Source organism: Gymnoscopelus microlampas (assembly GCF_963454915.1).
Source record: "Gymnoscopelus microlampas genome assembly, chromosome: 2".
Lineage (NCBI taxonomy): Eukaryota > Metazoa > Chordata > Actinopteri > Myctophiformes > Myctophidae > Gymnoscopelus > Gymnoscopelus microlampas.
In genome coordinates, this window is record NC_139939.1 from 32,517,289 (window position 1) to 32,529,218 (window position 11,930).

General features: G+C 40.1%; 1 pseudogene across 1 annotated transcript in view; it reads right to left on the minus strand.

The window, feature by feature from the left end:
* Window positions 1-160: 160 nt before the first annotated feature.
* Window positions 161-11,930, minus strand: part of LOC311054931 (26S proteasome regulatory subunit 7-like) — a 27,245-nt pseudogene continuing 15,475 nt past the window's right edge. The window contains exon 4 of the transcript in view: window positions 161-1,214. The product of the transcript in view is annotated as a 26S proteasome regulatory subunit 7-like (transcript). The remainder of the gene's footprint in view (window positions 1,215-11,930) is intronic.

Below are 11,930 nucleotides of genomic sequence, written 5' to 3' on the forward strand. Positions count from 1 at the left end.
ACGGCTTGAGATCATTTGTTGTGCACCGGTGTCTTGCACCAAAATAGCCGAACTACAAGCTCACAACAATCATACGTCATAGATTCGTCATAGGTGACAGGTGCATAGGGTTTAGTTTATATTTTGTAGTCTAGTTTTCACATATATTTTTTAATAAATATTAATTATAATTAGTAGGCTGGATCTCTTTAGAGAGCCCAGTTCTATCCAGACAGCCAGGTCTGACGAGGGCTGGGTCGAGGGGGTCAGGTCTATTGGTCGCCATCAGCACCTTGATATTGCCACGTGGGTCAAAGCCATCCAGCTGGTTGATTAGCTCCAGCTCCATGGTCCTCTGGACCACGTTATCCCCAACAGCGCCATTGTCAAAACGGGCACCTCCAATAGTATCAATTTCATTAAAGAAGATGAGGCAAGCTTTCTTGGTCCTGGCCATTTCAAAGAGCTTTCGCACCATTCTGGCTCCCTCTCCCACTGGACCGGCTCTGAAGCATTAACTCTGGTGAAGCAGGTGTCAGTGTGGTTGGCACGGGTCTTCCCTGTGCCAGGGGGTCCGAAGAGCAGCACACCTTTAGGAGACAGGCCCAGTTTCACAATCTCAGGATATAGCAAAGGAGTTTCCACTACCTCTCTGAGCTTCTCAATCTGTTCTTTACATCCACCCACATCACTATATGTCACATCAGGCATTTTGTCCACCTGCATCATTGTTACAGTTGGGTCAATCTTAGGAGGCAGGGAAATGTGGATCTGGTACTTATTTCTGTCAACGCCAACTCTCATGCCTTATTCCTCAATGTCATTTGGTGCGACCTGGTCAGTCAGGCTTACCACAAACTTGCCAAACTGTCTAACACTGATCATGTACTTTGCATCCTCTGGGTTGACTATCATTGTGCATCTTGTCACGTGCAGTGGCTTCTCACTCTGTCAGAAAGCAGATCCCATAGTGCTGAAGGAGACAGGCCCGTGTCTGATTCCTTGATGCCTTGGATCTCATTGATATTTTTGAGCAACTGCTGAATGTCATCTTCTAATGTCCATCTTGTTTAATGTGTCAAAAATATGTGCTTTGGCCATAGGTTTTCAACAAGGCAATGCCCCCTTCATCCAAAGTTCTGATAGGTCCATCATCTGCTTTCTCCTCCTTGACCTTCCTCTGATCACAAATGATCTGGCATATTTGATATAGGATTAAAGTAGCTGCTTTGGTGCTTCTCCACAGAATTACACAACAGGTATTCAAGAGAGAGGAAAGGCCATGGGGTTACCAAAAGTAGGGTAGGGTTCATCCTCCAGGGAGCATGAAGGTGCACAGAAAGTTCCATGGCAATCCAGCCGGTAGTTTTGAGTTATCTTCTTTGAGACCAAAGTAATGGACTTGCGGATGGACTCGGACCGACTGGCAGACCAACATTTCCATCCATAGAGTCCCACTACAGCATTGTTTAAAAAGAAGTGATCCATGAAAAACTTCTAGCTAGTTATCTAGCTACCTATGTTAGCTTCATGACAGTCTGACAGTCCCTCAAACAGTCATAATTACCATGACTTAATCTGTCACCTGTATATTTTGCCCCCACATAAACATGAAAACATGACACATGTGTTGCAATTGCATGTGTACACGCATGCATTCACTTGATTTTATTTAATTTAGTTTTTGCATGTTCTTGCAGTCTCTAAACTCAGTGCTCTTTCCCCTTAGATTCCCCTGAGAGAAAAAGGGACAGAGAGAGACAGAGGGGAAATATGCAGAGTAATTTGTGGTCACAAGAGGGTTTCTTGAGTAGTGTTAATCTTTACGGTAGAAGAAAAGGCTACATCCTAAATTGATCTTTATTATAGATAGATTGACATGTCACTTCTGGGAAAGGTTTCTAAAAAAAGTAACGTGGTTCATCTGAGTCGGGTGTGGATTATGCAGATATGTAGGTAACGGTCTGCACGTATTGGTATTGAGCAGACAGTAGCAGAGACAGGCGTAGCCCAACCACCTAGTACACACAAAGGGGGAGAGGCATCGTAATACTTTCATTAATACCCTTTGGAATGAAACTAGTCCAGTAATATGAAGAGAGAAAGATGGTTAGCTTTCAGTCAGGTAACCACAGCCAACTCAATTCTGTCCAGCAATGAAACGGTTAAACTGTACTCTTGCTTTTTTCCCCTTCCACCCAGCTGTCTACTATTACTGTTGGTGTCTGGTACCCAGAAATGAGGTGGAGTGTGTTATCATTCAATCAGATGGTTATAACAATACTCATAATCACACAATACGTGTGATTATGGCCTTAACTTGGTGGTGTTGTTGTTGTTTTTTTTGTATTCGATGGTGGGTAAGAGAGGCCCTTTGGGTTGTATATTTCGCTGTAATTGATATTGTTTGGTTAAAACAAAAACTTTGTTGAAAAGTTACAGCTCCATATTCTGGTACTAGTCATTGCTACAGTATAGAGTGTTTGTTCAGTAACCGGGGTCTCCCCACCTCTGCAGCTGTTTAACAAACAGAAAAAAAAAAATTCAGGTGGGTCACCAATTTCATCATATCCGGAAAGAGAACCCATTTATCAGCTTAAATTTTATATTGTTCCAATTCCATTTTTTTCTGATCCGTTTTTTCTTTTGTTTGTTATTTTCATCAGTTCCAATTTCACTTGTTTATTCCGTATCCTGTATGAGTTCTATCTCCTGCTATGAGTGAGTAGAGTTGTATTTTGATGTCTATACTGTAATACTTGGTTGTTGTTTTTATCATAATTGTATGCTGTAATGTTATGTTTTTATGTGGACTGGACTCTTGGAAGATTAGCCGATGGGGTAAAAGAGATCCAAATAGAATCAAAATCAAGAGAGCAACACTTATAACATATATATATATATATATATATATATATATATATATATATATATATATATATATATATATATATATATAGGGTCAAGTGTTGCTCTCTTGATTTTGATTCTATTTGGATCTCTTTTACCCCATCGGCCCATATATATATATATATATATATATATATATATATATATATATATATATATATATATATATATATACGTGTGTGTGTGTGTGTGTGTGTGTGTGTGTGTGTGTGTGTGTGTGTGTGTGTGTGTGTGTGTATATATATGTATAATATGATATATATATACTGTATATTAAATATACATATATATACTAAAAAAGGTATTGATGTATTGATTGATTGATTGATTGATTGATTGATTGATTGATTGCCTGGATGGCAGATAGACAGACAGACAGTCAGACAGACAGACAGACAGACTAATCTAATAATACCTGTATGAGCATGTCTCATTATAGTACCGTCACTGAGACTGTCATCCACATGGCTGTCATTCATAATAGATAGAAACCCGCTGAGTTACTAACCTCATTTCCTGTGCCAAATACAGCAGGAAATGCTTTATTTCCTGTAGTGAACGTGTGTGTGTGTGTGTGTGTGTGTGTGTGTGTGTGTGTGTGTGTGTGTGTGTGTGTGTGTGTGTGTGTGTGTGTGTGTGTGTGTGTGTGTGTGTGTGTGTGTGTAAATCATCACACACATACGCACATGCATGTATGTGTGTTGGCGTGCATGTTGCTGAGAGAAGACAAAGGAAGAGTGTGTTGGTCAGAATATTCATAACCGCATATAAGCCATGTCAAGTCAACGTGATACTTTTGTTGATACCATATTTTTCAATTGAGTCGTCTGAGATTATTTTCAAATGGTAGCTAGCTTATTTTCAGGGAACAACTATTGACCTGAGAATTAGATTACCACATACATGTAGAGTGTTATTAACAAATTGAAAGTCACAGAAGGGAACAGAATGTTACCCATCAAGCAGAAACCGATATTGCTGTCAAGGTCCCTAAATGACGTCAATGCATTTCTTACGTGTTGGGTCATGTGTAAATCAGGTTGGCATATTGAAGAGGGCCTCAAATATGTTGTAAATATTCTAACCTGTCACTCTAAGGCCTCCTTTCCTCTCAATTATTGTCTGTCGTGATCTCTGTCTGTATCTCTGTCCTTTCTCATTCTCATTATGAGCAAAAGAGATTCACTTTCAAGCCAACTTTCAATGCTTGCACGGAAATTTGTAACCAGACGATGTTAAAATAGCACTATATACAGTATACTATATGCAAAAATGAAAAAACTTCAGGTGGCATATAGTGATGCATTTCGAATATTGTTGAAACTCCCAAGATGGACTAGTGCAACTGAAATGTTTGTGACCAGTAATGTAAACACTTTTCATACTGTATTGAGGAATTGTATGTATAGATTTATGTGTAGACTGATGGAGTCAAAGAATGTGTTAACGATGGCCGTAACAGGGATCACACAGATAAGAGTGATACCTCATACTTCTGGTAACACTGGAGGCAATGTTTATATGTTTTAATTGATCTAGGTTTATGGAGTGAAATCAGTCTGGTACTCTCTGTGGTGTTGTTGTTGTTGTTGTCTGTTTTGTATCTGTTTTTATATGGACCTTGTGTCTGAAAATAAAGTGTATCCATTATATTTTTATCACAGAGTAACTTCCTCCATCCATTGTGAAGATTAATTGAAAATGAAGTCAATATGGGCGTGCCAGTAGACTTAATAGTGTGATGACTACACCACTGCAATGTCCAGGCACGTGCACACATAGACATCAAAGGGGGCTTCAGCCCCTGCCCTTTTACCTGTCTGTAAAAAGTGCCATCTCCAGACCATGAATGCAGCAGTTTGCTATGGTGAAAGAAATGCAAATACCCCCTTTCCATGCCGTAACCGAAGGCAGCATTCAAGAGATTGCCTTTTCCGAACTCTCAGAAACTTGAATGCATGCATTTTTTGTTGAAAGAATTGCCGTCTCTGTGTAGAAATCCATGAACACTTTATCTCCAGCAAAGGCTTGATTATACTTAGTTGAGTGTAGTGCCCAGCACGCGTTGTGAGCTTGTAGATCGACTATTTTGGGTATTTTCGCCAAAAGTGCCCTTTTAGAAATGTCAGCCCCTGCCCGGCTAACATTCTCTGCACGTCCCTGGCAATGTCTATGTGCCAACCTATCTGCCCTCAATATCCCGTCTCTCATTATGCTGTCTAAATAACGCAATAAATACAAAATAAATAAAAATAGTGATGTTATATCTGCTTATGTTAATTCATGCCCTTCAGAGATCTGTATCATTAACATTTTTTTTTAAACTATTTTGTGAGGTCATGTAATAACTATTATAATAATAACCAATAATACTAGAGGGAGCGACAACGATCTGGTACCTCCCATCTATAGAACAAACATGGGAAAATTGTCATTGTCACTACTCTGCCACCAAAATGTAGAATGCCCTGACACCATCCCTTAAAACATTCTTTCAAAACAGGCCTGAAAATCCATCTATCAGGAGACTATAATGGAAAATATTAATATCCAGTCAGGGTGAAGTGTCGATCATTTATTAGGAAGATTCAGGCAGAGTAACAGCATACAGATCATAAGGAACAGACCTCCTGGCCTGTTCCAGCAGCCCCTCGGGGCACAAGACCTCTTGAGCACCAATCTCAGACCGTTCTTATAGTGTCCAGTCTGTCCACTCTACCAGAGATGCTATTCTAAATGGTCTTACAAGGTACAGTATGTACTAAATGTAACCAAATGGACTTTTGAGGTTACTAAAAACACTACTGACTACGCCAGTTGGAATTTCACCAACAACCAATTAAGGCTTTAACTTAAGGAAAGGAGGTTCGTAACAGAGCTTTAGAAGAACTGGGTAGGGAGGCTCAGGGAAGACACCAGGTAAAAGTTGACATTTTATTCATATCAAGTTAAAATAGTGCATTAGGCCACATTAATAAATTAGTCATGGTCTTCCTCAATAAATTACCATTTCATTCCATTGTTGACTCAATAAACACAAATTAATACACAGCAAACAAAGCACACAACACTACAAAGGGGGTTTACTGCAATCACAATGAGATATGGCATATGAAAGGAGGGAGGACCAACATTCTAATAAATAAGTGGGTTTAAAACATTACCAGATAAAACAAATACATATTTTCAGAGACAAGCTAACATTACGTGCACGTAATACCTAACAAACACTTACCATGGGTCGAGCAGAGGGCAGCGCACCTTTGCAGAAAGCTGCCTCAGTTACAATCTACAGTTTTAACCATATAAGCATACACATCATTTACAAATCAACCCATACCATAAAACCATCTCTTGCCCGTCACGCTGGAACCCACTCTGCTCGCTCCATGTTCCCTCTGGCTTTGTGCCAGAACACATTGCTTTTGAAGGGCACTGGCACCACACCCACAAACACCTGTAATCAATGAAACAAGCAATTAGTTGGTCTCAATGATACACATACACCCACACATAGACACCAATACATGACACATCAAAACTCCACCCGGTTACATAAAGATAAGAGCGACACACAAATAGCTACGCTACACAAAGTACAGATTTGCTGACAGAGTGAGAGTAAGCGTGGAGGAGTCAGCTCAGCTGTTAGATTGACAGCTGTAGTTGAGTTAGAATTAGCACATTTATGTAAAAGCTTGCCGACTACACCTTCAATGCAATTGAATGGAAGGCCAACAAATACACAATACATATACTTGGCAATCTATACATTTCCGCCACCAGAAATCCACAAGGGGAGGTGAACTCAGTTTTCCCATAGAAAGGAGGTGACAATGACTGCCATAGGTGTCATTCACTGCCAACACTTTCCCCCTTTTCTCCTTTGTACATATAGTGTTTTATATTTGTTGATGATATGTATTTTTGTGTTATTTTTATGATATGTTGATTGATTGAATACGTATGACCACAATGCAAACAAGTCCACAGGACTTTTTTGTGTTATCCTTTTAGTCTAAATGTCTGACTGTACCTCGTGCTGTTTACATTTCTGACTGATAAAATATTCAATCAATCAATCAATCAATCAATCAATCAATCAATCAATCAATCAATCAATCAAACAAACAAACAATCAATCAATCAATCAATCCATCAATCCATCAATCAATCAATCAATCAATCAATTCATCAATCCATCAATCCATCAATCCATCAATCAATCAATCAATATACAATTTTGTCCTCTTACTACTGTGGCTGTTCTTTATTATTCTTTGTCATTGACCTGATTACTTGTTTTTTGGATTGCTTGTTTCTCTCGCCAAACCTGGCAACATTTAGCGTCACAGAATCTGCGACGCTAAACGCTCTAATGTTTTTTATATAAGTGGTGGCAACATTTTGTGACACCACACGGGTCTTCCCAACAATAGGTAAGATTGAAGTCAGTGTGAACATGGCCAAATAATAACTTAATAGCCAAACTAGGTCTAATGAAGCACGCTAGCATTTAGGCTAACCCTCCTGCCTGAGGCTGCAGTAAAACGTGCACTGTCTGTGAATGAGGGGAGCGCAGCGGAGTACGGTTACTGCGGGGGGCGGGCCGTCTCCCCATTCGTGTCGCCATTGGCTTAAAGGAGTGAAGGACAGCCAGGACAGCCAATGACACTTAGGTGTCACTCAGGTGTCGCTTGGGTGTCAACTATGGTCTTAGTCTGTCTGTAGAGCCGCCAGCTTTCAGCAAGCGGCTAAAAATCTTTGATCTTAAAATATTGAATACAACCTGCTTAAAGGAACTAATATTTTTAGGTTTGGACCACACCCTTCTTGCCCAGTAATGCTTCCAATAATGTTTTACCCCAAAGTAAAAAACTAACAGCCAATTAAAAAGATTTTGAACAAATTTGAAGAATGATTTTGATAATGCACACACTGGGATGAGGGAATGTAGTAAGTGTTTGTGAGTATGAATATGAGCATCTTGGAATAGCTTTGGTGACGCATGCATTTGCTCCCTTACACCATGACAGCCAATCAGCCCTGTTTAACATCCCCACTCTTTGCTACAACTTTCAGCCATCTGTCCTCTCCTCTCCTCTCCTCTCCTCTCCTTTCCTTCTCCTCTCCTCCCTTGTCTCTCCCTAAATTCTCTCCTTAAGTCTCTTTACTTGCTGTCTCATCATTTCCGTAACCTCTCATTCTCCTTGTCTGAGCTTGCATTGAAGGACTCGCAGAACATTTTCTCCTCTTTCTCTCTATGGAAAATATGAGGATCTGTTACGGCTAGACTGTCTGACAGTCTGATTGATTGGAAATATTTCCAGCGATCATTTATGTATGTTTAAGACTAAGGGAAACTATTGTGTACTAGAAGAAATTACTTGCGGCTGAGGTTGTGGTCCAAACCATCAGTGTTTATAATGTGAGCTGAATTGGTGCAAGCAAAGAAAATGTTCCTAGGCCTAATGTATTTCAGCTAAACACGTTTTTAGAGAAGGATACAACGCAGATTGCAGCTGCCTGTTTGTTTACAATATCACTGTTAGCAACGGCACTTTATAGCCAAGCAAGACTTATTATTTAACAGATTTTATGGGCAGTAAAATGAAATGTGGGAGTGATGACATCATATCGTTTGTGATTAAGGGTTAGCCATACTTTTACATGATGATGGGGGGCGGTCGGTGGGTGGGTGGGTGGGTGGTTACCTCCCCTGGCACACTGACTGGAAACTTTAGCCCAGATCAGTCTTCGTCCAACTGTACACAGAATGCTCATGTAAAAGGAAATCATCAGATCATATCTGACTGTTCATTTAACAATTTGCAATGTGGTCATCATGGTTCTTTTTCAAGGATCACAATGGAAATAAGCTCTCAAGATCTTTTGTGTTTTTATCCTTTTGACAGATACGTCAGTCAATCAATACATGTGGTATGGTTCAGGGTATATTGATACTAGATATTTAGCCTGCATGATAGATACAAAATGTTCACTTTCAACCTGCCATAAATTGTTTTTTGTTTCTTTTTAAATAGCGAAAATACATGATCAACATGCTTATGATGCATAATGTAATGTATAAAAGAGGGCTGGTGGTTAAACAAATAACTTTCAGCTTTCAACGCATCGTGATGCAACATGTTGTGAGTTTGTAGATAAGCTAATTTGCTATCTTTGAAATGGAGCTGAAGTGGTTAATCATCCCTTTGGGGCATCCTACTAATCCTACTAATTCCCATCAAGTTCATAACAATCCGGCCATCCATTCCTTATGATGCTACAGAGTTTTATTCCAAATTCTAATATGTATTGTATTGTATTTGTATGTATTACTGATGAATTGAGTACAATGGACCACAATGGAAACAAGCCCCCTTTTTTGTGTTATCCTTTTAGCATAACCTCTGACTGTACTACCTGTACTGTTAACAAACTTGTTAATAAACTATTCAATCAGTCGATCAATCCCAAGTTATTTTACTAACTGTGAGAACTTGACCTTGATTGTGACGTTGGATGTTTTGGGACCTTTGTTTTACCCACAAGTTAATCATCTCTTAAGGTCAACTTATTAATAATTCCCTCCACGTTTCATGAAAGATTGCCCATCCGTTCTCAAGTCATCTTTGCTAACAAACAGACAAATAAACAGACAGCAGGACTGAATGCATTGCCCTGTCATGCTTTGCTGTGAGCAGGGAAATGACACTAGTAACGTGATCCTTAAATTCTGCATAAGGACGGTCAGGGATGGACAATGATAGTGGTGTAAACCTTCAATTTATAATATTTCATATAGCCCAAGCCCACTGACTTCTTTGTTTCAGCCAGTTCATCATAATGTCACTGTCACATAAGTGTTCGTCTGACAGTGCTTGTTTCTCTTGATTCTTGGTCTTTATCAGATCTGAGACCTGACAAATTCATTAAAAAATGACACATCTCAATTTAGATCAGTAGACATTAGACAATGAAAATACAATCAATATAAAACTGGGGCATACAATATTTTGCCTCTGAGTCCAGGCAGATATCATCTTAACACATGCACCCTAAATTTCGAAACACATCACAATTATCAAATCATGGTACGTAAGTTAAGGAGCTCAGAGGACTGCAACTAATAAAGATTGTTTGTTCTTGGCATTTTGGCAGCATACAGAGCTACAACTGCTGTGTACGTACGTGTGTGAGAGTTTGTGGTGTATGACTCGCTCTGACTCACTGCTGTCCCCCTGGGTGCTTGAGTGTGTGTGTGTGCGTGCGTGCGTGCGCGCGTGCGTTCGTTCTGTGGAACTACTCAGACCTCATTCCTCATTGCATTATAGAGGAATTCAACTGTTTAATACAGAGCCATATTTTATTATATACTTATTATTACATAAATTATAAATTATATTACAAATATTATATAACATATGTGTGTGTGTATACTTATGTGTAAACACACACAAATAATATATGTATCCTATATTAAAATTCCTGTGGGTTGGCCCATAGACGTCACAAATGTAAAATGTATGGAGAGGTGGGCGTCAGTGGCATCAGAAACATACATCAATATGCCCATATATAGAGACTGGTGGACGATGGAGGGTGGGCATCACAAACGTAACATGCACTGATGTCAGACACAACAGAAAATATTGACTAACAACACCAATTTGCTTATGTGGCCCCTGGGGGGCCCCTGATATGCCCATATATGGGCATATTGCTCGGATCGGCAGTGTGACGTATAGATGTGATGGCTGCATAGCGGCCTGAACTCTAGCTGTGAGATCCGCATAGCGGCCCGAACCCCTAGTATGACTTGCTGTGTGTATCGCTGAGGAGACGAGGGAGTGATGTGCCATGAGGAGAGGATAGTCAGTTGGTTTGGTGGAGCTTTGCATCACGTTTGTCCCGCTGGGCTAATATAAGTAGGTAGCGTGCACAATGGAACTCCACTACAACTCCAAAGATGGAGATCCCTGACAACGGGTACAACGGGATGCATAAACGGGTGGGGCACGCGTTCCCGAACAGGCCAGTGCCCGTTTATATATGAATAGCCCTCTGATTGTAATATCTAACGTTATTATTACTTTGGTACCGCACTGTGTTCTCTAACAACGGGTACAGTGAGTACTCTGACAACAGGTATTGCATAACCGGATGGGGCATGCATTCCCAGCTTCAAGATTCAAGGTTCAAGGTTGTGCTTTATTGTTACATCTTGTGTACAGGTACAGTACATAAGAGTAAAACTTATTTTTTTTCGGCTTCCTTCAGACTTGCATGGTTCCCAGTGGGTGTAGTATGAAAAAATCCACAAATCCCCATATTTGTCTGTCTGTCTCTGTGTCCCTTTAATGCCAATATGGAGATCCCTGATGTCAGCAATATGATGTCATAGTACTGACGTCATAGACCTCAAGTACTATGATACCATTAGCATAGTGTGTGTGTGTGGGGGGGGGGCTCGCACACACGCAAGCACACACACACACACACACACACACACACACACACACACACACACACACACACACACACACACACACACACACACACACACACACACACACACACACACACACACACACACACTGTATTCTGCGGAGGTGCATGTGCTCCCAGTGGACATCATTCTCAAGCATCACCCTAGTAAGACAATACCCTAAAAACCTTCTTCTGGGCTCACACTGCACTGCACTCATCAGAATAGATTTGTTTAACACATAGAGTCCCAGTTCATTCATAATAAATCTTCAATTGCAATAACATCTGTGACTCCTCTATGTCCAACTCAGACATGAAAGGACTAGTAGGGAGACTGGGAACCCAATGGTGTTAAATAAACCTATGACTCATTTGAACTTATTGGGATTGTGTTTGATACTTCATTAAACTAGACAGACTGTTGAGTATGAACCGATATGAACAGCATCATGAGCTTCCTGGATCTCTGTGTGAATCATCCCTATCAGCAACCAAAATCATCCAATCATCCAACCAAAAAGACACTCACTGGAGCGAATTAAGATGCA